Source organism: Eschrichtius robustus, chromosome 6 (assembly GCF_028021215.1).
Source record: "Eschrichtius robustus isolate mEscRob2 chromosome 6, mEscRob2.pri, whole genome shotgun sequence".
Lineage (NCBI taxonomy): Eukaryota > Metazoa > Chordata > Mammalia > Artiodactyla > Eschrichtiidae > Eschrichtius > Eschrichtius robustus.
This window is the reverse complement of record NC_090829.1, coordinates 80618208-80645642: the sequence shown is the minus strand read 5'-3', so window position 1 is coordinate 80645642 and position 27435 is coordinate 80618208. Positions and strand designations below refer to the sequence as shown.

General features: G+C 36.3%; 1 protein-coding gene and 1 pseudogene across 4 annotated transcripts in view; both read right to left on the bottom strand.

The window, feature by feature from the left end:
- The window catches only part of GSK3B (glycogen synthase kinase 3 beta), a 208712-nt gene that overhangs the window by 173193 nt on the left and 8084 nt on the right, over nt 1-27435 (bottom strand). The gene's annotated exons all lie outside the window — the stretch shown is intronic.
- Nucleotides 11930-12576, bottom strand: LOC137765729 (nuclear cap-binding protein subunit 2-like; annotated as a pseudogene).

Below are 27435 nucleotides of genomic sequence, written 5' to 3'. Positions count from 1 at the left end.
TGTGGCTTAGGTTCTATAGATATACAACCTATATCTTAAAGAGAAAAAGAAAACCTATTAAATTTGTACAATTACTTTGTGATTAGGAATCTGAAAACCAATCTACTAAGCCACCACCACCCTTTTTTCTAAAATTTTAGCAACTTAAAACCATTAATAACAAATGCAATTTTTGATAACATGACATTTCTTTGGAAAAACAACTATCACATAATGGCCACTGACTGTACTTAGAGGGGAGGTATTTATATGGTTAACTAAAACTGGAGTTTTTAGGGTTTTTTCCTTTTGCTTAAGTAAGGGAATTCTCCAGGAGTTTCTATATTTTCCAGAAGAACTGTATCACGAGAGCCACTTTTTAATACAAGACAATTAAATCTTACTTTGACAAGTCAAAAATACTAAACCTTATTAATCCAATACCTCCCACAAATGGTACAATAGTTTTCTCAACTGGCAAGCACCTAACATATTTCAACAGAGGACAGAGATCTCATCCCCCTTTCAATGAAAAGCTAGCACTGCTTTAATAGTCAGGTCACTGACCTAACACTGCCAATGCCAACAAGCTCTACCTACTGCTGAGAGGGTGATTTTGTAGCAAGGCACGAACTAAGGCGCTCGTGTTTCATTTGGTATGTTTGCAGATATGGAGAGACTTGCATACAAGAAGTACTTTTTTTTAAAAGAAGCAATGAAACCTTTAATGTTTTCTTAAATCATTCTGAATTTAACATGGTCTTTTTACTAAGCCAGTTATCAATAAAAGTAAAACCTGTTTTTATGGCATTTAAAACAAGTGAAAATTCCCGTGTGGGTTTAGCAGCTTTATAAATTTTCAACTCCATTAACACGTCCAGAGACATTCTCAGAAGGAAACAATTTAGTTTACTATTTTTAAACATATTAAATGCTCCTCTCCTTTATAAAGAGGGTCTGTGGGTGTTACAGAAGTTCAATGGCGAGGCTTACATATGTACTTGTACATTCACAAAAGCTACAAAACAGGATTTTCCATCCATTAGTGTTTTACTATACCAAAATAAGGTATAGATTCTCAACAGAACTCTAAATTGTTTGAAAGAATAGTACAACTTATTTGATAGAAGGAAGAAAAGAATGACTAAATTGACGGTTATCAAATACTAGATAATTTCATTCTCTGTCTTTTTTAAGAGCTCAAGTCTCTCAAAAAAAAGGTGAATATAGGCTTTCTCAGACCAAGGTACAAACTCTAACTTCCTGCCCTCCAAGTACTGCCCTGGGTTAAATTACAGGTTACCCAGTGGTTTTGATACTAAGCCTGCAATATTAATGAGCCTCACCAGGTTACATTAATTTCCTGTCCTAAAATAGGAGTCTACAGCAACCCCTATTCTCCTACACACACACACACACACACACACACACACACACACACACACACACACACACACACACTCTCTCTCTCTCTCTCTCTCTCTCTCTCTCTCTCTCTCTCTGTCTCTCTCAACTAAAATACCCCATAACATAATTCTAGGTCATTTTTACCCCCCTCTCATTTTAAAATACTTTTTGTATTCGATTCAAAAATAAAGGGATTACAGAACCAATTTAGAGGTATACAGCATTTCAAATGCCTCTAAGAAAAACCTGCCCTCAACAGGTATAACAACCAACCAACCTATCTCAGGAAATAAATCTCCTTCTTTATATATGCTGCAAATTCTCACTGCCCTCCCAGACACATAAAACCTACACTATGCTCTATTTTAATCTAGTCCCTTTTCAAATATAGTAACACCTCTCTAATCAAGAAAACATCCAGGAACATCAAGCCTAGAAAATCAAAACCCTGGAGACAGTAACAGCTAACAACTGTTAATCTACCTGCTCTGTACCAAGCTGTGTTTTTAATGGGTTACATCATTTATCCTCCATAATGGTCCTGTGAGGTAAGTACTATTATCATCATTTTAAAAATAAAGAAAGTCAAGTTTTGAAAGATTTTCCAAGTTCAGAGTTAGTAAGTGTTGGAGTTGGCATTCTAAAGCAATCTAACTATGAGCTCTACATCCTTTAAGTGAAACAGCAGTAGAAAACCATAGATAGATACATAGATAGATAGATCACAGACTAAGCTTTATGGAAGCAGCCATCCCCAGATCTTCCTTACAATTTACTAATTAATATCAGTAATCTCATTCAGAGCACAATTCTAACAACTGATTAATAGACTTCCCAGTTCAGTTACTTAGGCAGTACATTTGTAGGAACAGATGGTATTACTGCTAGCATCAACCACATTAATGAGTTGTGGGGACACATACACTTGCAAGGAAAAGATGAAACTGACCATCAAAAAGCTACATGATTATATTAAATAGCCCATTTTAGAATGGGGCTCTTCAGCAGAACAACAGTAGAGTAACTCATGTTTGTGACAACTGAAATATCATAAAAAGGTATCAAAAACCATAGTCAGTATTATCTAAAATATACATTCTAGAAAAATTTTTAAGAAAAGAGCAAACAAAAAGTTTGAAATCATTTCTCTAGAAAGTCCAAGATGACTGTATTTCCCCAACTCTTAGTTCAATCTCTTATTCTCCCCTCTCTTCTTCCTTAGAACATAAACACTCTCAAATCCCTATGTTTTTGTCCACTTCTAATTCACACTCCCCTAGCTTCATAGGCAAGCTTCTCAAAGAGTAGCCAATACTATCTTCCACTTCTTCACCTTTAACCTCTTTGCTATAACTTCCATACCCAGCCCCCCAGGTAAGCTGTTTTTGCTTTAGTCAACAATGCCTCCTTATTCTTAAATCTAATGAACGATTTTCAGGCTTATTTGTCTTTTTAAGCTGGATTTAACATTTCAAATCCCTTTCTCCACTACCCTCATCCTTCTTTAAATTCTGGTCAGTTGCATTCTACACCACCACTCTTCCATTTTCCCCTCTTCTGACTACTTTTTGCTGGATTTATGTTCCTCTGCCTGTCTCTCAAATGTTGAAGGGTCCCTATCCTTCTTCTCTTCTCCTGCTAAGAATTCTCAAAGGATGATCTTAATGTTCATTCAACCACTTATGCTACACTGCTAACTCTCTAGCCCACACTCTCTCCTAACAGCTTTCCAATGCCTCCTACACATCTCCACCTGAATATTTCCAGGCCCATCAAACTCAACATGGCCACAACTGAACTCATCTTGGAAAGCAAAAGAACAGAGCCTTGGAAAGTGTAGGTGTACAAGGAGTTTTATTTTGTTAGGAGCAGAATATATTCCCTATTTTGGTAAACTTCATTATCCACCCTGTCTTTCAAGCCAAATAGCTAGGAGTCATTCTTGACTCCTACCTTCTCTTAACCCAGACAGCCAAACAAATCATCAAATACTAAAGGAAGATTATACAACCTTAATTTTTTCAAGACCACTCCCTACTCTTCACTCCCTCATCATTTTTCAACAATAGCTTGCTTAGGCTCTCCCATAATATTCATAATTGCTTACAGCTATAATAATACTTATCACATCACATGTTTATTATTTCTTCATTAACCTGCAAAATTAGTGACAAGGGAAACGAAGTCTTGTTCTTTTTATCCAAAGTACCTAGGAACACACAAAAAGTAATAAACATAAGTCTGACGAGCAAGGGATCCCAAGAAGCTAAGCAGCACATCAAAAGACGTACAATTTATTAAGAGTGGAGCAGGAATTTACGTATAGTTCAACTTGCTAGCATTTTTCAATACTGAAGTAACCTCCATCACAGGACAGCAATAGTAGCATGTCTGCAGCGCTCTGCATATTCATAGTGACAAAATATTCTTTTCTCATTTATGCTTCTATGCACATTTTAGATTTCCTACAGTGATTATACATCACTTTCATAATTGGTGAGCAAACTATTTTTCAGAGCAATATGCCACAATCATCAACAGAAATAAAAAATCTTTAAGTTTTAGGACAATATATGTGAAACTGAAAGTTGGGGTTGAGGGAATGCATCAGGAACTTAAGAGAATATACCAAAATAGAGATACAACATTAAGCAAAGATCGCTAAGACTAGGGCTTTCAATCAACAGTTAAGCTCAGGCAGTAACAACTGAGCAAGGTGGAAAGGTTTATAGCTTCATTCTAGGCAGTCAGTCAATGATTTACAAGAAAATGGGACTTTCAAAAGATGTTGGCTAATGAGTGGTGGGAGGGTAGTAATCAAATTCATTCCAGATTTAAATTCGGTCATAAAAATACAAGAAGAAAATATAATTGAATATTTATGTCAGCAGTTCTCAAAGTGTAGTCTAGATCTCTGGATCCTTTCAGGAGACCCATGAGGCCAAAACTATTTTCATAACAATAATATTTCACATAACATAACAATGCCTTTTTCACTCTCATTCTCTTTGCAAAGAGATTTGCAAAAAATGTAAAATTTCTCAATATTTTTATTTGGGAAAATATAATTATTTTTATTAAAAATGTTGTTAGGGACTTCGCTGGTGGTGCAGTGGTTAAGAATCCTCCTGCCAATGCAGGGGACACGGGTTCGAGCCCTGGTCCGGGAAGATCCCACATGCCACGGAGCAACTAAGCCCGTGTGCCACAACTACTGAAGCCCGCGCACCTAGAGCCTGTGCTCTGCAACAAGAGAAGCCACCGCAATGGGAAGCCCGTGCATCGCAACGAAGAGTAGCCCCTGCTCGCCACAACTAGAGAAAGCCCGTGCGCAGCAACGAAGACCCAACACAGCCAAAAATAAGTAAATTTATTTAAAAAAAAACAAAAACCAAAAAACTTCATGATTGTAGGCTGCCCTCTCCAAACCTTAGTTCTTTCCTTTGCAAATTTTAAATAAATAATTTGCCCCCAAACCATGAAAGTCTCAAATCACAAAACTATTAGATGGCAGAGCCCAGATTTGACTCCAGGTCTCAGAAACTCTGGAATCCAAACTATCAATATATTACGTTAAATATCACCTGTATACCAAAAGGTTAACAGTGGATCAACAGGACTATGGCTCTCCCTATCCCAGCTACCTTTCTTCTTTTCTTCTTTTCTCTTCTCCCTAATCTTGTATTTCTTGCCATAATGAATATATTTTATTTTTTATTAAGAAAAAAAGAGAATTTTTATTTTGAAATACTCTGGCTCAAAATTTGCAGAACAGCTTCCAAATTCAGTACATCTTGTTATTTAACATTACCTACGTGCCCCCAACCCCGCCAAAAAAAGAAAACCAGATTCCTCTGGGGAAGTGTTATAAAAAGTTTATGGACTTCAGCATCAATAGGCCTGGTTTAAAATCCAGGACTTATAAGCTATGAACCGTATGCAAATGACTTAAGCTCTCTGAAACTCACTTTTCTTCTTTGTAAAATACTGACAATAATTCCTATCTCTCAGGGTTGTTATAAGGACTACGTTAAAAGAATAAAGCAGGTAAAACATATAAGACAATAAATGTTAATACCTTCAAAAAGACATATACATTCATACAAACTCTAGCTCAATAGCAAATTGATATTAAAATTATGCTGTGATCATACATCTCAATACTAGTTAGTGGCTCATTTTCTATTTCAATTTAAATGAAATCAAAACCAAAAATACCCAAGAAAATAAAGTCTCCTGCTTTTGGGAAATTCCACATCTAGGAGAAGCACCTGTGAAACAAACATTTTTACTATCTCCTCTTTACTGAATCTGTCCCACTGACTTTTGTATGCTCAGTAGTCTAACAGAGTGCCTAGCATATAGTTGGCCTTAAGTGCTGGATGAATAAATGTGGAGACCTTGGAAAATCTTACACTCTATAATAATGAGACTCATTATCACTCAAGTCTGAAAGCCTTCACACAAAACTGTGGTGCGAATTAACATTCAACAACAGTTTTGATTTCAAAAAAGCAATCATGCAGCAGTTTCATCAATCTCATTTCCTCACAACTTGTTATTTCCAAAGAAATATAACTAAAAACACAAAATCCCTGGGATGAATCTCAAAGTCAGAGAGAGCAAGAAAGCTCTTAAACCTTAGTCCAGCTCCCTCACAAGGACCAAAAAGGCCAGACTCTCACAGCAAGCTAAAAGGTTTTTCCCCTACTTATTAGTCTTTTTGGTATTCACTTAGCAAAAGTTAATAAACAATATCATAAAAGTTAAATTAATAAAGAATAATCCCTGTTCTGGAATTATTTAGAAATAAATTCAGAAATTTCAACTTGTTAATAAATTTAATTCTATTACTAGACTGACAATGAAACACCACAATACAAAACAACTACGGAATCCTGAACTGTAAACACTTAGAACTTCACCTCCATCAACTAAATAAAACATCCAATCATTCTACAAATACTGAGTACCCTCTATTCACTGTTCAAAAAATATTTACTGAAATCCTATTATCCAGGCATTGCTTTGCACTCTGGAAATACACAAGGCACGAAAGAAACAAAAATCTGCCCACTCCCTGTAACTTTCATTTTAAACAGGGGAGGAGGGAAGAGCAGACACAAACAACATAAATTAAATATAACAAGGTGATAAATGTTTTTTAAAAAAAGTGCTGGTGGCACAGTGGTTGAGAATCTGCCTGCCAATGCAGGGGACATGGGTTCGAGCCCTGGTCTGGGAAGATCCCACATGCGGCGGAGCAACTGGGCCCGTGAGCCACAATTACTGAGCCTGCGCGTCTGGAGCCTGTGCTCCGCAACAAGAGAGGTCACGATAGTGAGAGGCCCGCACACCGCGATGAAGAGTGGCCCCTGCTTGCCACAACTAGAAGAAAGCCCTCACACAGAAACGAAGACCCAACACAGCCATAAATAAATTAATTAATTAATTTTTTAAAAAAAAGTGCAGAGGAGGGGAATGGAAAGTGCAGAATTGGGGAGCAGCTACAATTTTTAAAATAAGGGGCAAAGAAGGCCTGACTGAGAAAAACATTTTAACAAGGTCTTAAAGATGAAGCTAAGTAAAACTAGCACAAGTTCTAGTCCTACACAGATCGGATTCATAAGCAGCAACCCGGTGAACTAATTTTCTTAATTCCTGAAAAGGGTAGGAACAAGACTGAAACTATAAGACTCAGAAGATTTGAAAGAAACCAATTTTTAAGGAGGAGAAAAAATAATTATAAGAATTACTGGACTTCCCTGGTGGCGCAGTGGTTAAGAATCTGCCTGCCAATGCAGGGGACACGGGTTCGAGCCCTGGTCCGGGAAGATCCCACATGCCGCGGAGCAACTAAGCCCATGCGCCACAACTACTGAGCCTGAGCTCTAGAGCCCACGAGCCACAACTACTGAGCCCGCGTGCCACAACTACTGAAGCCCACGTGCCTAGAGACCGTGCTCCGCAACAAGAGAAGCCACTGCCATAAGAAGCCTGTGCATAGCAACGAAGAGCAGCCCCCGCTCGCCGCCCGCCGCAACTAGAGAAAGTCCGCGTGGAACAACAAAGACCCAACGCAGCCAAAATTAAATAAATAAATAAATAAATAATAAAATGAAAGATATAATGAAATAAAATTTTAAAAAAAGAATTACTAAATTCCTATTGGAAAAGAGAAAATACCTGATTATAATACCATGAAAATATAGCAAGCAAAAATATAGCAAGTCCCTTTCTATTTCCTTTCTTCCTTCTTTCTCCCCTTCCTCCTTCTTTCTTTCTTTCTTTTATTTATGATAAAGCTTCACTGCCAGCAACCACAAAACTAACATATAAAAGACTTCGTCATTTTGCCATTGTCAGGCTTCAAACTTTATATGCTTCACTTAACTTCCTACTCTTTCCATTTCTAATCCCTAGAAAACACCATCAAATTAACAGAAATCAAAGACTACACTTCATTTTAATCCCTATTTTATGTGTTCACCAAAAGTTAGTTACTAATGGATTTCTACTTTAAAGGTACTTAGAGAATTTACTGTTCAGGAATCCTGAAGCAAACCCTTTTGCAAAATCAAAGAACATTTTAAAAAATAACAGGTTTCTTGTTAGACAATATATGTTCACTGTAGAAAAACTTAGAAAAATTAAGATAGCAAAAAGAATAAAAGTAACATATTTGAACAACAGGATTATAACTGTATAATAACTGTACAGTAAAGGGTTATAAGCCTAAGTATAAACATTTGGAGAATATTCTCAGTTTTCTCTATTTTGTTGCAGTTAATGCAATCACACTGCACATACTCCTTTGCAATGTGCTGTTTTCACTCATTCTTATCATGAACTTATTTCTATGTTAAATATTCTTGTACATCATCATTTTTAATCCTACTGTATAAATACTATAGGATTGTAGAAAGGATTAAATAAATGTATGGCATGGATGAAGCACTATTTAAGTAGTATTATTGTTATTAATCCCAGGATTAAATTTTTGATAAACATTCATGTAAAACTAAATTTATGAGCATAGCCTTAATTTTTTTCCTTAAAGTCCCAGAATTAGAACTTCTGAAACTCTCCAAACTGCCCTCCAAAAAGAATACATAAATTTACTTTCCTTCTGCAATACAACTCCCAAAACTCGTCACCAACTAAATATGATCTTTGTAATCTTTGCCAATTTCACTGGGGAGGAAGGGGTACAATTTTGCCTCATTCTATTTTTGTATTTCACCAATTATACTAAATTGAACACTTTTTTCACATGTTAACTATTTTTATTTCTCATTATGTGAATTGCTTATCAAAATATTTTAAAGTGAATGACTCTAATATTCATCATCAGAATACTCATATATTAGATTTGTTTAAAGCATGTTAATGCACACTGCCATTCTACATTAACATTTGCTTATGTTATACACTTTAAGAAAGGGAGTTATACAAGTTCGTTCCAATATAATCCTCAACTTAGTATCTTCCTCTAATATTTTAAAAACAGAACACTAGTACCAAAGTCTGGGGGGGTGAGGAGGGTTCAAATTAAAGTCTTTAAAACCACCTAATTATGTAATATATAGTATCTCCATTAATACATTCACTTAAAAGAATGAAGCAGATACTTAAGTATTGACAAGGAAACTTTCCATGATATATTAACAAATGAAAAAAGGATACAGAACATGATCCATTTATAATTTATGGTGAAAATAAAACAAATAGAGTAAGAAGAATAGGGAACCAGTCGCTGTCCTAGGTGCTAAGGACCCAGTGATAAACAAGATAGGCAGGTTTTTTCCTGTTTTTATGGAGCTCACTGGTGGTTAACAGGTATACTGACTTTATTTAGATTTCCTTTTAGTGAGTATTAAGCCACAAGAGAATACAATAAAATTTTCTCAATTTCGTTCCAAATGTAAGTTTGAGTCTAAGAAGAAACTAAAGAGGGATATAGCTACACACACTACTTTCTGGATTTTAGAGCAAAAATTACAATACAGAAAACTTAGTAAGTTATATACACACACAAAAAAAAAATATTATTGACTAGTGTTAACGAAAGAAAAAAAGTCTCAAAATCATTTTTTAAGTCTTAGTTATACTCACGAATCTTTTTCATTATCCAAATTTAAAGCTCAATTGATAATATTACATTGAAGAAATCAAGTTACAGAATATTCATGATATGATCCCCATTTTGTTTAAAAACTATTTGTAGTATATTAAATGCTATACACTCGTAGAAAAATATCTTGAACTTACTAGTAGTAATTTCTGGAGATAGGAATAAAGGGAAACTGAGCATATGGGAATCAGAGACAACTTTACAAATTTTATTGTATACACTTCTATACTGTTTGAGCATTTGTGGTAAAATAATATCTTTATTCCATAAATAAAAAATAAAATACTTTGAAGTTTCAGTGCTAGAAGAAGAACCAGGAACTTGGTCCCATCAAAATTTCTCTATGTAATACATTAATGTAATCAGTATGGAACTGCTTGAATTAAAAAATCAGTGTTAGGCAGGTTTAAAAAGCAGTAAGGAAGAGCTCCCTATACTATGAGTGATTTCCAGGATTTCTGTTAAGTAGAAAAAAATACAAGGTGCTAAATAAAGTGTAAGTTTTATCTAAGAAAGAAAGAGAAATATGACTAAGTATATATACATTTTTTGTAAACAATGAAAAACTAATAAAAATGGTCACTTATGGGGGAAGGAGAGAATAGAGGCTAGATTTTTCTGACTACATATTGTAGTTTTGGTTCTGGAACCATGAAAATGTTTTACATAATTATAAAAGTAATCAAAAGTAAATCAAAATGAAAACAGATTATTCCCAAAAACTGACAGCAAAATGAATAAACCAAACTATATATCAAATGGGTGGCTTAGAGAGCAATTATATCAAATGATTTTAAAACAGTAGTTTGACTATACATCCCTAGTATAACTTGTAAGAATTCTTTTTTTTTTTAAGTTGGTCCAATTTTATTGAAATCTGTTACAGAAGACAATTCAAATAGGAACCACTGTCTGTGGTTTTAAGGCCTACAGAAATCTGAGTTACGTTTTACTGCAAAATATAAAATACATTAATTCAAACTACAGCGTCAAAAGATTTTAATAATGAATTGTATGTCCTCATTAAGTTAGATATTTGCATATGTTTTCCTAAATACTTACAACTAATTTAGAGATATCTTTTAAAGTTCAAATAGCCAGTTTAAATTTGAGAAAACATACTTACTGTAACATGAAAGATGTTCACATTGAGATACTTCAGCCCCAGCTTCACAAACTACTGGAAATTAGGAGATACTCTGTTGCTAGATGAAAAAATATCACTTACGTCAGGGAAAATTATACTAGACTACCAGTTTAAAATGAACAATAGTTCACATTATATTAGAGAAATTCTCTTGCCTTACAAATGCAAAATAAATCCTTCAGACTCCCTTGTCTGTAGAGACCACCAGCTCACTACCCAGGCTCTGAAACTCAGCACAGTTAGGGAAAAAACAAGACAGACTTCAGTATGAGAAGGAGCCAAAACATTTCCCGAGGGAAGCATTTCTGATTTTGTTTTTGTTAAGCATTCTCTTGATCTTTAAGCTCATTTAAAAAAAAAAAAACAAAAAACAAACCCCACTCAATTCCCAAGATCAGTTTGAAAATGAAAAAAATAGATCTGATGGCTCTCACAGCAACCTTCATCATGTCAAGGCAATGGTTTAACTCACATCTCCTGATATTTCCTCCCCACTTCCTACTGACAGCGTCCCCCCTTGCCCTTACAGAAGTTGAGGTTCCCTGTAATACAGACCCTTGGTTTTCTTAGCTTTACCTAAAACACATATTTTGAAAAACGTGTTTAGTAAAAATACCCTTCAAGTCCTGACCTAATTTCCTGATATATAAAGCACATAAGAGGTGGTGTCCCCTGTGACTGTCTAAGGCTTACCAACTATTTAGGAGGTTCCCTTGACTCTTAAATTTGCCTTTAGAGGTTAAAATTCAACACAGAAAAAAATTCAGTTATCAAACATGTATTCCTAATTTAGAGTAAAGCTATATTACATAGCAAAACTCCACTTATTAAACTTTATCTCATGCAAACTTAAAATTTTAAAAATAGTAATTCCAGGCCCCAAGGTAGACCATGAACCTACTTAGATGCAAATATGGTAAACACTTAAAAATTTTTTTTCCAATCTTCCTAAAAGAAGTGTGTTTTGGCTGATAGATCAACATTATACGTCTGTTGCTAAGGAACACAATTTTTGACCTGGTAACTGAAATCATTCTGGTAATCTGACACACGACCAAGATGCTAAGACTACAGAATTAAAGGCATTCTTTTGGATTCTGTCCTTTAATAATTTTTAAATGGAAAACCATGAAGAGGCTTCCAGCTCAGTAGAGACATTGATTAAAGCTTGGTAAAAATGGGCAGGTTCGCAGACCTTGGGTAACGCAAGTCAAATTCAACAGACCAAAGGAGTGAGTTTTTCATGATGGGGCTCTCACCACTCACTGGTTTTGGGCCAGTTTTCCATAGCCTCCTCTCCCAGCATCATAGTCCTGACGATACTCATCTCATACCTGGCCCCCAGAACACCCACGGCCATACTGCCTGCCCTCCTTAAAGCCTGCGTCCCAGTCTGTGCGAATGATCCGGTCATCTGGACAAGTTCCATTTATGTACCGCATGGCATTTTCTGCATCTGGTCTTGAATAGTATTCCACAAAGCAGAACCCTGTTTTCTTCATTTTTATCCAGGCCCATGATGATTTTCTTTATGTCACCACTTTTGCTTAAGAGTTCATAGATTTGTTCTTCAGTTGTATAAGAGGAAAGATTTCCAACATACAATGTACAGCTTTTCTTCAGTAATTTTTCCTGTTCTTCATTGTCACCCATTCAGGAAACACTGTAGAAATTCTACAAGACAGTATCTTACTACTACCTAAATGAAGCTATAGGCTTTAGACTGCAGAGATAAACAACAGCGAAAGTTGAATCCGTTCACTGTTTGAATCTTACAGGATGCTTGTAATTCATGATGGTTATGATGTGGAACTTTCTAAAGTAATGAGACCCAGAAGTGCTGGTCCCGGTACTGGCTCAGCTTGATGCAGGAGTCGCTGCGCAGCGCCTTCAGGAAGCCACCTGACATAGTGCAGAGAAGTGGCCGAGGACTCCGCCACTGTGAGAATAACGAAGCCACCCCGGCAGTGGCGGAACTGGCAATTGTTTTCAGCAACCATTTTCTAAAATAAGCTCAAAATAATAATACTAATACACATATGTATATATAAGTAACATGCAAGTAATTCATTACTCTCCAAGACTTTCAGCGTAAAAGAAAAGAGCTATAAATACAAATCTTAAAAAAGTTAAAGGGAAAATCTTATAATCCTAAACCCTTAAACTGGAAACAAAATCAGACTTAGAAATATTAGTATGAACTCATGGTGTATTTTCTTTTCTTTTTTTTGTACTTTTTAAAATTTTTATTTCTTTATTTTTTAAATTTTTATTGGAGTATAGCTGCTTTACAGTGTTGTGTTAGTGTATTTTTGCATTTAAATAATCATACAACAGACTAAGCAAAGTTGCAGAATATAAGATCAACACAAAAATCATTCATGTTTTTATACACTAAGCAAATGAACACTCTGAAAAGATTAAGAAACAGTTTAGTTTACAATAGCATTAAAAATTTCAATTTAATAGCATAAAATACCACTTATGAATAAATTTAACCAAGGTGGTACAAGCCTTGAAAACTACAAAAGTTACTGAAAGAAATGAAAGAATACTTAAATAAATGGAAAGACATGCCATGTTCATAGATCAGAACACTTAATATTAAAATGTCAATACTACCCAAAGCAAACTACAGAAGATTCTAAAATTCAAATGAAATTGAAAAGGATTCTGAATAGCCAAAATAATCTTTTTAAAAAACTAAGTTAGACGACCTAAACTTCCCAGTATCAAAACTTACTACAAAGCTAGAGTAATCAAGACAGTGTAGTACTGACATAAAGGCAGAAATACAGATCAATGGAACAGAACTGAGAGCCCACAAATAAACCCATGCATCTCTATAGTCAACTGATAATCAACAAGGGTGCCAAGACACTTCAATGGGAAAAGAACAGGCTCTTCAACACATCGAACTTGGACAACTGGACCCTTACTTCACACCATATATAAAAATTAACTCAAAAATGGTCCAGAGACCTAAATATAAGAAATAAAATATAAAATCCTTAGAAGAAAACATATGGGTAAAACTTCATGATTTTGGATTTGGGAATACTTTTTCAGATATGACACCAAAAGCATGAGAAGGAAAGAAGCAGGTACATTCAACTTCATCAAAATTTAAAACTTCTGTGCGTCTAAGTACACTGTCAAGAGAGTGAAAAGATTACCCACACAATGGCAGAATGTATTTTCAAATCATGTATCTGGTAAGGGTCTAGTATCCAGAATATATAAAGAAGCCTTACAACCCAACAACAAAAAGAAAAAATGGGAAAAGGAGTTGAATAGACATTTCTCCAAAGAAGATATACATATGGCCAAAAAGCCCATCAAAAGATGCTCAACATCATTAGTCATTAGGGAAATGCAAATCAAAATCACAATGAGATACCACTTCACACCAACTAGGATGGCCATTATCAAAACATGGAAAATAACAAGTGTTGGAGAAGATGTGGAAAAATTAGAACCCTCATACACTGCTGGTGGAAATATAAAATGAGGCACCCACTGTGGAAAACTGGCAGTTCCTCAGTAAACACCCAAGAAAACTGACAAGTGTTCAAAAAAAATTCATACACATTCACCACAGCACACTATTCACAATAGCCAAAATCTGGAAACAACCCAAACATCCATCAACTGAATAAACAAAATGTGGTATATCCATACAATGGAATGTTATTCAGCCATAAGAAAGAATGGAGTACTGATACATGCTACAACATGGATGAACCTTGAAAACACCTATGCTGAGTGAAAGAGGCCAGACACAAAGACCACATGTTGTATGATTCTACTTATGAACCATCCAGAACAAGCAAATCCATAGTCAGAAGGCAGATTAGTGCCAGGGTCTGGGGAGAGATAGGAATGCAGAGTGACCACTTAATGAATATAGGATTTCCTTTTGGAGTATGAAAAAGTTCAGGAACTAGATAGCGGTGATCGATAAACAATACTGTGAATGTACTTAATGTCACTGAATTGTACACTTTAAAATAGAAATGGTCAATTTTACATTGTTTATTTTACCACAAAAAAAAAAAAATCACACACATACACACACCACACCCCCTAGCTCTGTCCAATAAAAGGGCCTACAAACAACACAACCATAGCAACAAAGACTCAGATGATGGTCTTTAAATATAATCTTACACTAAAAGGAATCAAAACCCCTTAGAGAAATAACTGGTTCTAGATCCGAGACAGGTGATGTACAAGATGAGCCTGGAACATCTTTTTATCCTGGAAAACCGGGCTACCAAAGATTATTGAGGTTTTCTCGAGGAATACAGGAGCCAACATGAAGGGGCTCCCACTAGCTAAAGATGAGACAATTTGAGAATTAAAAAGAATAACTACAATGGATTATAACAAACATATCCAAAATCTGGGGTTCATATTGATTCTTAAAGAAAACAAAACAAACAAACAAAATCCTCACTGGCCACCTCTATCAAATACTAGGAAAAGAATCAAGCATTTATTCTACTGTTCCTCAGAATAATCATACAATTGATTGAAGTAAAGAAGTTCTTTTTTATAGAAGAGCTCCAGCAAATAAAACAGAAGGAATAAAAAAATATCACCACCATCAGACAGAGTGATCTAGATCAGGGTTGGCAAACTTTTTCAGTGTCAATAAAGAGCTAAGTGGAAAGTGAAAGGGAGAAGAGAAGCAGAATAGGAAAAAGAATGAAACTGTGACTCATTCTTCTCTTCCTTCACCCTAGTTAGTGACAAGGTAGTGAGGTGCTGCTACTAGCTGTTCCTTTAAAAATGTCCTGACAAGGACAAAGAGTATTTTATTTTATAAGAAAAGGTTTCCCATGAAAATCACTCTGCCTCAAGCTGTGAAAACTGGTGTTCTTAGAGCCCCCAAAGATCTTGGCTATTTCAAAGCAGGAAATAAAAATTTAGGAAAAGAAAAAAATTTTTCAGGGGGGTGGTGGGGAGGCTCTCTCCCCCACTTCCTCAGAACTGAAGAGGAATAAAAACTGAAGGAAGAAAAATACCATACTCTGCTTAACTCAATCCACAGTTAATAGTCTTAGTGGTTTTGAAAGGCTCTAAACAGTTTTCCAAATTTTCAGAGGGCACCTCAGACTATTTAACTCTACTGAGCAAGACTATAGACATCCAAGTTGGGAGAAAAAAATCTTCACATTCCATAGTAATCTGGTTTGCCCACCATAGTTAAACATTTAATAACTAATGGTCAAATACAAACCAAACTGTCACTGCATACAGACTAGCCTGAAAACAGTTTTCAGGAGAAAAATATTTAGTATAAAAAGACTGACTAGGGACTTCCCTGGTGGCGCAGTGGTTAAGAATCTGCCTGCCAATGCAAGGGACACGGGTTCGAGCCCTGGTCCAGGAAGATCCCACATGCCGCAGAGCAACTAAGCCCGTGTGCCACAGCTACTGAGCCTGTGCTCTACAGCCCAAGAGCCACAACTACTGAGCCCATGTGCCACAACTACTGAAGCCCGGGCGCCTAGAGCCTGTGCTGCACAACAAGAGAAGCCATGACAATGAGAAGCCCACGCACCACAACAAAGAGTAGCCCCCGCTCACCGCAACTAGAGAAAAGCCCGCATGCAACGAAGACCCAATGCAGCCAAAAATAAATAAAAATTTTAAAAAAAGATTGACTACACAGTCATTAGATCTACTCAAAATACACATCTCACACTAAAAACAAACAAAAACTTTATGGGCACTAGGTCAACATCTGCTGATTATAAATAGTACTCACTGAAAAAGTGCCAGATGCCTAACAGCAACTGTAACTTTCTTAATGCCCTACAAAATATACTCAAGATAGGACTTTCATTATAGGCATACCTCGGAGATATTGCAGGTTCGGTTCCAGACCATCGCAATAAAGTGAGTATCACAATAAAGTGAGCCACACAAGTTTTTTGGTTTCCCAGCACACGTAAAACTTATGTTTACACTACACTGTAGTCTATTAAATATGCAATAGCATTATATCTACAAAAAAACAATGTATACACCTTAACTAAAAAATACTTTATTGCTAAAAATGCTAACCATCATCTGACAACACAGGGTTGCCACAAACCTTCAGTCTGTAAAAAATGTGGTATCTGCAAAGTGCAATAAAGCGAAGCACAGTAAGACGAGGTATGACTGTAATTTAATAAGGCAAATGGTGATGATTTTCCTCAAGTAAGCTTAAAAAAAGATTTGGAGGCTTTCCTTATGACCACCCTACACATGCCCATTAAGAAACAAAACAAAACAAAAAAACAGGATACAGAGAGGTAACAATCTACACCTAAGCCTTAATTACTTTTATTACTACTAATAATAATGGCAGCTAAGGTTACTCTGTGCCAGACACCTTACATGGATCATTACCTCCTTTAAGCATCACAATCACCCAGAAAAGTAGGTATTATTATCACCACATCCTGATGAGGAAAATGAAGCTATAAAAAGTTTGTAACTTGTCTAAGCCCACTATATAGACCTGATGAAAGAGGGGGTTCTGGCCTTATAATGTCAAAAATAGACATAAAGCTATACATAACTAAACATACTAACAAATCTCACTCTAAAAGCACTTTAATTTACACAGTATTCTCTGAAACCTTTCCCTCCGGAGCATGGAATTCATCCATGCAAAGCAAAGGACACAGGCCATGTGTCAGGTAAGTAAATTTATCCATTCCTTCTTCCCTAAGTAGGGCAGCTTAGTCTCTTTCCTAGTATTATTGCTAAATTGCTGTCTCTAAAGTGTAAAACCCAAATGGGCAGTTCATTACAATTATATAGTAGCACAGTAAAGTCAAAAGAGCAAAGATTTAGGAATCAGAGAGATTAGGGATCCATTCCCAGTTTTGCCCTGTTGCTAGTTTTGTGTTCTTTATCCTCCAAAAGGGCCTCAGGTTCCTTGTCTGTAAAATGGAGATATCACCTAGGTCCTGTACAGTAATGCTCTTATTTTTATTTTTATTTTTTTTAAATTCTCTTATTTTTATTTATTTATTTATTTATTTATTTTATTTTTGGGTGTGTTGGGTCCTTGTTTCTGCGCGAGGGCCCTCTCTAGCTGCGGCAAGCGGGGGCCACTCCTCATCGCGGTGCGCGGGCCTCTCACCGTCGCGGCCCCTCTTGTTGCGGAGCACAGGCTCCAGACGCGCAGGCTCAGTAGTTGTGGCTCACGGGCCCAGTTGCTCCGCGGCATGTGGGACCCGCCCAGATCAGGGCTCGAACCCGTGTCCCCTGCATTGGCAGGCAGATTCTCAACCACTGCGCCACCAGAGAAGCCCAGTAATGCTCTTTAAATGTTGGTTCCCCTCCCTTCTCTTCTAAAATAAAAGCAAGAGCCAAATACCTAAGGCAAAGACTCCAAAGTGGGATCCAACGAACACCAACCCTTAGAAGGACCCTATAAGCAGTATTTCCTAAACTTCTTTATCCACAGAATATTTATTACAGCATAACATTGCTTAAAGGAACTAGTGTAGGAAATGCTGACCAAAGGATTTTACATAGGTTAAAAAACAAAATGAAACTTTGCTTCAGATGATAGCTCTTTCGGCTCTCAGTGTTCATTTTTATCCACTATCTAGTTCCTGCCTGCATTCTGGATAGCTGAGCTGGCAAGTAAGTGCCTTGTGGATATATGAATACTCCATTTATAAACTATTATACATTAAAACCCAGATGTCCTCTTATAAGTGTGGTCTGAAAAATCTAACAGGGCTTGTTACTGCATTGTTAACAGAAAACAGTATTTTTCCACTAGTCTTCCAGTTACAGAGTAGAGGAGACAGGGAATAAAAAGTTCACGTATCAGTTTTCATTTACCAGAACTGTAGGACATAAACTAAATTACTACAAACATAATGTGTATCTGGCCTCACCTGTAGAGAAAAAGGCAGTACAGAGAATGGGAGCCAATTATACTGTATCTGAATTTTGTATCATCACAGGATTTTATTGTAATCTGACACTTAAAACACTTATCAACTAAGAAAAGTTCCTCAGAAGCACAGAAAATTTACTCCAAGTCATGAAAACTATAAATCAACCTTTTAAATTAATATTTAACTACCCTAAAAGCTACAAAAATACTACTTAGAGAGAAAAACATGATTATGAACTGATATATTAAAATTTGGTGTCTATGCTCAAGACTCACTGCTTTAATCAACATTTATTAAGCATCAACTAGATAAAGAGGATCTTCATGTGCAACAATAATGCAAAGCAACAACAAAAATTATTGAGGGGGCTTCCCTGGTGGTGCAGTGGTTGAGAATCTGCCTGCCAATGCAGGGGACACGGGTTCGAGCCCTGGTCTGGGAAGATCCCACATGCCACGGAGCAACTAGGCCCGTGAGCCACAACTACTGAGCCCGCGCGTCTGGAGCTTGTGCTCCTCAACAAGAGAGGCCGCGACAGCGAGAGGCCCGCGCACCGCGATGAAGAGTGGCCCCCACTTGCCACAACTTGAGAAAGCCCACGCACAGAAACGAAGACCCAACACAGCCAAAAATAAATAAATAAATAAATAAATAATTTTTAAAAAAAAATTATTGAGGGACTTCCCTGGTGGTCCAGTGGCTAAGACTCCACCCTCCCAATGCAGGGGGCCTGGGTTCAATCCCTGGTCAGGGAACTAGATCCCACATGCCGCAACTAAGAGTTCACACGCCACAACTAAGACCCGATGCAGCCAAATAAATAAGTTAATTAATTAATTTTTAAAAAATTATTGAGACAAGTGACCTCAGGAAACAATAAGGATGGAAGCAGGTGGGTGAAGTCTAATGCTTGCCTTGGGTCAAGCTATGATGTGTCAAGCTCAAAATCGGTGTCTTCAAGTTACCAGAGGTAGCAAGGCTCCATTTTTGCACATCATTCACATTCTCTTAGGACAGTAAAGTAGTTAAGAAAAGAGTCCTAGATTAAATTACCTTGGTTGGAATCCAAGCTCTGCCATCTGCTGGTTCTGAAACCTTGGCAAAAGTTACCTAACCTCTCTAAGCCTCAATTTCCTCAATGATAATGGGATCTGGCTCATAACTGACTTTGCAATATGGATTTCAACTATATTTGTTACCCATCTCTTATAGCCACTATTTCATAGACAGGCTGCATTAATTTTAAAGCAAGGTATTTGCTCTTAAAATTTTTACTTCAAAAGGATAAAACAATTTAACTTTACTTGTATATGGCTGACAATTTACTTTCTTCTTGGTAAGCAACATTAATAAAAAGTAAAAGTTCCAAAGCCCTATCCTAAGAAACCTTAGTTCAACCAATTTCCCAGAATCTTCCTATTTTCTTTCCAAATTATAAAGATCACATAGTGCAGCAGTTAAAAGAACAAATTCAAAGTTTGGCTACAAAATTTGCTGGCTGTGTAAGGCCCTCTAAGCCTCAGTTTCCTCATTTGTAAATTGTATTTGCCTTACCAGATTGTGGTAAAGATTAAATAAGATAGAAATAAATTGCTTAGTATAGTGCAATGACATAGTAAGTACTGAAAAACCTTTTGTCTTTTATTTAAAGTCTGGCGGCCTGAGTTCAACATGCTGGGCCTATTCCCTACTAGTTGTGAGATCCTGAATATATCAGTTAAAATATTTTTAACTCCATTATCCTTAAATGGGGAGAATACTGCCTCAAAGCATTATGAAAGTTATATGAAATATCAGTCCTTGGCACACAGTAAACACTCAAACAGTAGCTACATCTGAATTATTCTAGTTCTAAGATATGGGCTACCATCATAGCATCTAGGGAAACTCAATACTCATCATAACCACAATCTTTTTTCTAATTAACTTTTTCCCCAACCCTCACTCCTCTGGTCAACAGCAGCATTTCTTACCTCTTCCCTAAACTTCAGAAAGTACATAGGCTTTCCCAGGTATATATAAGAAAAAAAAATATGTTGTTGTTGTTAATTGGGACATAAAGTAAAGCTACGTTTTTAAACAATATCTTACTCTTAAATTAATAATGATAGTTGACAAGCTGTACAATTTATATTGATGCCATATACAAGACAGTGGAGTCAGAGAATCTTCTGCCTCTGGGGATCTTTCTTTTCGAAGGACCCCAGGAACTGGCCCACCTGCTCCTACTTTAGAAGTCATGACACACAGTTCCTTTGTTTCTTACTAAGTACTCATTCTCCACTATAGCAGAAATAAAATACTAGAACATTTCCACTATCCTTTGAAAGTGCACAGCCATTCTTTAACTTTCTATAAATTGACAGGAGGTAAATACATACTGTAAAGTCTCAAAACTCTCTCAATAAAGGTTATCCCTGATGTTCAACGAATTTAAATGGAATTATGCTTTGTTCTTTAGTAACTCCTCTTAGGTTTCAATGGCACAGCAAGCGTTTGCTACTTACAGAGAAAATAAAATAAATCTCTTCTAAGAATCATGCCCTAGGTCAGCCAAACATCTCACAATGTATACAATTAGTCAAAGAAGCAGATACAATGTTGCTCAGTAAAAACCAAATTATTATCCTGACATCATGATTTCTCAAAACCCAATACAGAGAGCCAAATTTTACAGCTATTTAAGAAGTTAGATTATTTAGTGAAGAGAACCCTTATTGCTTATTAATATTTCTTACTTCCTCTGGGAAAGCTCTTGAATTGATATACTAATATACACTAGTATATCAGACAAACAAACATTATCCGAGAGACACAAAAAGAAGCCCTGTAAAAATTAAAGTTTTCATAAATCCCCACAATACAATTATATGTCTAAGTACATCCATGGTGAAAGAGCCTGTTCATATTTAAATAGTCTGTTTACTTTGTCTCTTGCAGAATAAGCTACTTGGTAAAAATAAGGACACTGATTTATCACTTTTCATTATTCTAAATCTCTCTTCTACCCTCACCCTCTCCAAATAAACTCCTGGAAGGCTTGGGGGTATTGTACTAGCTGGACAGGCTCAATGTTTCAAAGGTATTGTGCTTACCAACCAGTGCAACCTAGCATCTGAGTTCTTTCATTCAGCTATCCATCCAGAGTTCACACCACTCTGTGCTAAGCACACAGTATAACACAAGTGTCTATATCTCTGTGTCTCTTTCCTTTCCCTACTATTGTTCCTTTGTGTTTAAACAAAAACCCAGGTTTAACTTTATAACTTAATTTCTTGTATCAAAACTTAAATGTTGGGTTTCCCTGGTGGCGCAGTGGTTGAGAATCCGCCTGCCAATGCAGGGGACACGGGTTCGAGCCCTGGTCTGGGAAGATCCCACATGCCGTGGAGCAACTAGGCCCGTGAGCCACAACTACTGAGCCTGCGCGTCTGGAGCCTGTGCCCCGCAACAAGAGAGGCGGCAACAGTGAAAGGCCCGCGCACTGCGATGAAGAGTGGCCCCCATTCGCCGCAACTAGAGAAAGCCCTTGCACAGAAACAAAGACCCAACACAGCCAAAAATAAATAAATAAATTAATTAATTTAAAAAAAAAAAAAACTTAAATGTTTCTAGAAACATCAGTGACAGTTTGATGACCTGGAAACTCTAATACTATCATGTATAGTATACATGTAACTACCATGATAAATTGCTTTCAATTCAAATACGTATTAAGTAACCCACTATACAAAGCACTGTGCTCCACACTACAGGAAATACAAAGGTGAGTAAAATACCGTTTTTGCCATACTCGAATTTATAATCACCTAGAAAGAGACAAAACAAGTTAACTAGAACACAAGGCAGCACATAAGAGGAGTGATTGTGCTACAGGAGTTACATGCAAGTGCATTTCATGCCTTGGAGTAAAGGGCGAGGAAGACTAAGTAGTTGAGGTGGCGTATGAGACTCTGAAAGCTGGGTGGGTCTTTGAAACAGCAAGGGGAGAGAATTTATGACAGAATATTTAGACTAATAAGATCTCATTGGGACCAGGACAATCATGGCAATAACAACATCTAACAAGTATACCAATAAGAATTTTAATATACTTTTTAAGTGTGCTAAAATATGGGGAAAAATCATTACCTCCTATACCAAGGACGTTTCTGAAGAACATAAATCTCTCAACCTCCTTTAATGTGGTGTAAATTTCAAAATAAACTGAAGACATGACTAAAAACAAAACAAAGCAACGAGACAAATCAATGAAGTGTTTTTAAACTACATACACCTTATCTGTTCCTTTAGAATATATATGTATATATATATATATATATATATATATATATATATGATTAGGCAGATTGACAACAATATTACACAATAACGTAATTCCTGGAAAATTCTAAACCTGTACTGCTCAACATGTGGCTATTAAGTGCTTAAAATGTGGCTACTACAAATTAGTATGTGCTATTAAGAGTAAAATACCCACTAGGTTGTGAAGATTCAGTACTCAAAAAAGGTGGCAAAATTTATCATTAGTAAATTTTATATTCATTACGTGTTGACATAATATTTTGGATACACTGCTTTAAATAAAATATATTCTTAAGATTAAGTTCACCTGCCTTTTTACTCTTTTTAATGTGGCTCCTAGAAAATTTTAAATTACATATGTGACTCACATTTGTGGCTTCCATTATATTTCTATTGAACAGGTCTGGTTTAAACAACCTCTTAACATTTATATTGTTCAGATTTCTGTACTTGCTTCATGTTGTTGCTTCATGTTGGCATGGTAATCACTTGATCACAATGATACTAAGTAACCTTCCAAACATCTTGCCTCAGTGTCTAGATACTGAAAAGGTGAGACACCTGCCAAAAAAGTGTGTCAGCTTCTTAACTACCCTTTTGGAGCAAATGTGGAAAAAACAACCAACTAAAAACTTTTCCAGATACATTTACCAAACAGTTAATACTCCAGGCACTGCTAGCTGATGTCATGAGACTATGTTAGATAAGAACTACTCAGGGATGCAAAGAGATGGGATCCAGGAAATAGGACAGTGGACCCTAAAGAGCAATGAAAGAAGTTAGAGGATGACAGCTGTACAGCAGAGGCCTGGAGAACAACCAGGCCAGATCCCAGTAGGACAGCACTCCAGGAAAAGAATGGAGGGTAGGGCAGAATCTAGAGAATGCTTAATAAAATTTGAGGGGAAAAAAATGAAGACTGTGATCATTGCAAGCTGTGCAAGAGAAAGAAAATGGCAACAAAAAAGTGTAAAAAAAAGTTGAAAGCAAAGGAAATGTGATTGTCACTTCTGAAACAGTTTGGTAATTCTTTAAAATATTAAACAGTTACCATATGACCTAGCAATTCCACTCCTAAGTATACACCCAAAAGATCTGAAAATATATGTCCACACAAAAACTTGTTCACAAATGTTCATATCAGCATAATTCATAATAGCCAAAAAAGTAGAAACTATCCAAATGTCCACTGACTGATGAACGGGTAAACAAATGGTGGCATTTCCATACAATGGAATATTATTCAGCAATAAAAAGTAATGAAGTACTGATAAATGCTACAACATGGATGAACCTATAAGACATTATATGAAGTAAAAGAAGCCAGTCACAAAAGGCCACATATTTTAAGATTCCATTTATATGAAATGTCAAGCATAGGCAAATCCATAGAGACAGAGAGTAGATTAGTGGTTGCCTGGAGCTGGAAGGAAGGGAACTATGAGGAATGACTACTAATGGATACAGGGTTTCTTTTTGGGGTGATTAAAAATGTTCTAAAATTAGATTGTGGTGATGGTTGCATCACTCTGTGAGTACTGGAAACCACTGAACTGTACACCTTAATGAATTTTTGTGAATTATATCTCAATAATGCAGTTTTTAAAAGGAAATGTAATCATTGTACACTATTCACCTTAATGTCTAGATACTGAGTGCTGATCTGAGTAATAATTTAAATAAATAATTATTTAACTAAAAATGGTGGTACAATTACATTAGTAAGATAGTAAAAGGGAGATGGTGATGACAATAAATAATATCTAAAAATAATTTTAAGACATAGACAAATAGTACACTAATTAAAATTATGATAAAACTACTAGAGGAAATAGCTGTCATAGTTAAGGTTGCCTCTGAGAAACAGAAATGAGGGAGAGGAGTTATGCTTCTACATTGAGACTTTCTGCACTATTTGATTTCTTTAAATCATATGATGGAGTGTATTACTTAATAAAAAAATTTTTTTTTAATTTTTTAAGACTAAGGAATGCTTGGTTTAGGAGCAGAATGAAACCATGCGCTCTTAAAGAGGTAAAAGGCACAGGCTTCATTGACATTGACGCACTCTGCGCCTCTGATCTCTCAAGAGAACAGGTTTTCTCATCTAAGATGTTCAAAAAATGGAAAGTTAAAGGAAAATATCAATTATCTTTTATCTTTTTCTTTACCATGAAATAAACAGCTATTTCCAGCAAGAACACACATAATATCTACTTGACCTTATAGATCATTTCTCAAATACACAAAGAGTGGCAAATATTTTAAGTGTGCCACTAAGCGTTCATTGGTTATGCCTATTATCGTTTTACCTCTTATTACCAAGAGAAGCACTCTCTCATCTTTGTATTTACTCCCCATCCAACTCATATTCAAAAAAAAAAAGGGTTTAGTACTACTAGGATGAAAAACAACAGCAATTTTCTAGAATAACTGATTTAAATTTTGTCTTAATTCTAACACTCTTATGCTAAAGCCAGTGTTAATTTAGGTCTGTATACACAAAATGTAATTTCATAGCAGAAATAACCTGTAAAGATTCAGAATATCTATGGAAGGATACTTAAGAAATTGGAATGCTGACTGTCTCCAGGAAAGAGGACTGGTAGTTACACAGCAGGAGGAGGAGAAAGACATCACTGAATACTTTTAAATTTTGAATCATCTGAATAAATTCCATTTTTAAAAGCAAAATATGTAAATAAGACAAACATGGAATTGTCTATCATACAGCATCCAATTTATATTATTATTGTGATTGTTACTATATATTACATAAATATGATATACATATATACATATAATTTATTATTATTGAAACCCTACCAACTCAAAGCTTCCCTCTTCCCTTCAGAGTTTAAATAATGTGTAAAGTGCGATAGCTCTGAAATTCCAGTAAGACAGCAAATGCACCTACAATACCGTCAGTCTGATGCCAGGCATAACTCCAGCACTCCAATTCTCCAGGTGCTGCCTTTACGAATTCAAAAGTCTAGGATTAGCAACTCGACTCAACTCAATAACTTCCACACAGATCATGAAGAAAGTGGTTAATCAATTAAAAAGAATTAACTGATTTTACGGAATAAGGGGAAGTAGAGGGAGTCACATTTTTTTTAATTTTTCTTTTTTTTTTAATCTATTTATTTATTTGTGGCTGTGTTGGGTCTTCATTTCTGTGCGAGGGCTTTCTCTAGTTGTGGCAAGCGGGGGCCACTCTTCATCGCGGTGCGCGGGCCTCTCACTATCGCGGCCTCTCTTGTTGCGGAGCACAGGCTCCAGACGCGCAGGCTCAGTAACTGTGGCTCACGGGCCCAGCTGCTCCGCGGCATGTGGGATCTTCCCAGACCAGGGCTCGAACCCGTGTCCCCTGCATTGGCAGGCAGACTCTCAACCACTGCGCAACCAGGGAAGCCCCGGGAGTCACATTTTTAAAAGATAGGTTAGCCTTCCTTAGAAAGAAATCTGAAACATCTTCTCACTTATATTAGTCAATTAAGCCCCTAAAAATTTCTTAGACCTCCAAAAGACAAAAGAAGTACTTTGTCATGATTGTCCTTTTTCTTCAGGTCAACAATTAAGATACCCACCTTTTCGATTCTCATTATAGAGGCCGTAAGTGTATTTGGTAAAGTGACTCTCTAACAGCTAATCATAATTCATAAGAAAGCTTAAATGATTCCATGCAGTGCCTTCTAAGCATTCCACAAAGGTATGGGCATGTCAAAATCCAAACAGCAACTCCATATATACCACAGAAGAAAAAATAAGACAACAAATCTTAAATCAGATAAAATGCTGTTGCTGAGTAATATACATAGATGGGCAATGGAAGAAAGAGTTGGAAACGATACTCTGGGCTAGCATACTGAAGACTTTAGTGCCTTCATCCGTATCACTGAAAGCCAACTGGAATTGGTCAACCAGACAGAGATGACCCGGTTCTCTTCCTCATCACTTCAGGTAACCAAGAAATTAGAGACTGTTTAATGCAGTGAGAAGTTGAGAACCCCAGCTACCCAGAAGAGACCTTCCTGCCTCCTGTCCTTTTGAGAGAGTGAAGTTAGTATAATTTAACCTTCTCTAGACCAAAATTTTGAACAATTATCAGAGTGATTTCCCCTGGGGTTGTGTGAGGCTACACTAAGTAATCCCAATATGCTTGTTTTCCTGAACTGTCTATACTTTTTAGAAGGTGTAATGCTTAGTATCAGTGTAATTCACTCCCTTCTAATTTGCAGTTTAAAAAAAAAAAAGACAAGTGAATGACTTAAAGCTATGTGTTAAAAGAATAAAAAAAGAACTCTAAATAAAAGCCAAAAAATAACCTATGAGGAAAGAGCATGCACCATTTGTGTGAGGATTTTAGCTGCTCAGGAGCCTTTTTGGTTTACTTCCTGATTGTCAAATACCAGCGAATTCCAAAAAGGTGATGTTTCAAATAACCCAACTGCACATTGATGCATAGCTGTTATTCTTTAACAACAAGTACAACAACAACCTGAAGGCTCACAGTTCCAGACATAACAAGTGTCCGATAGATA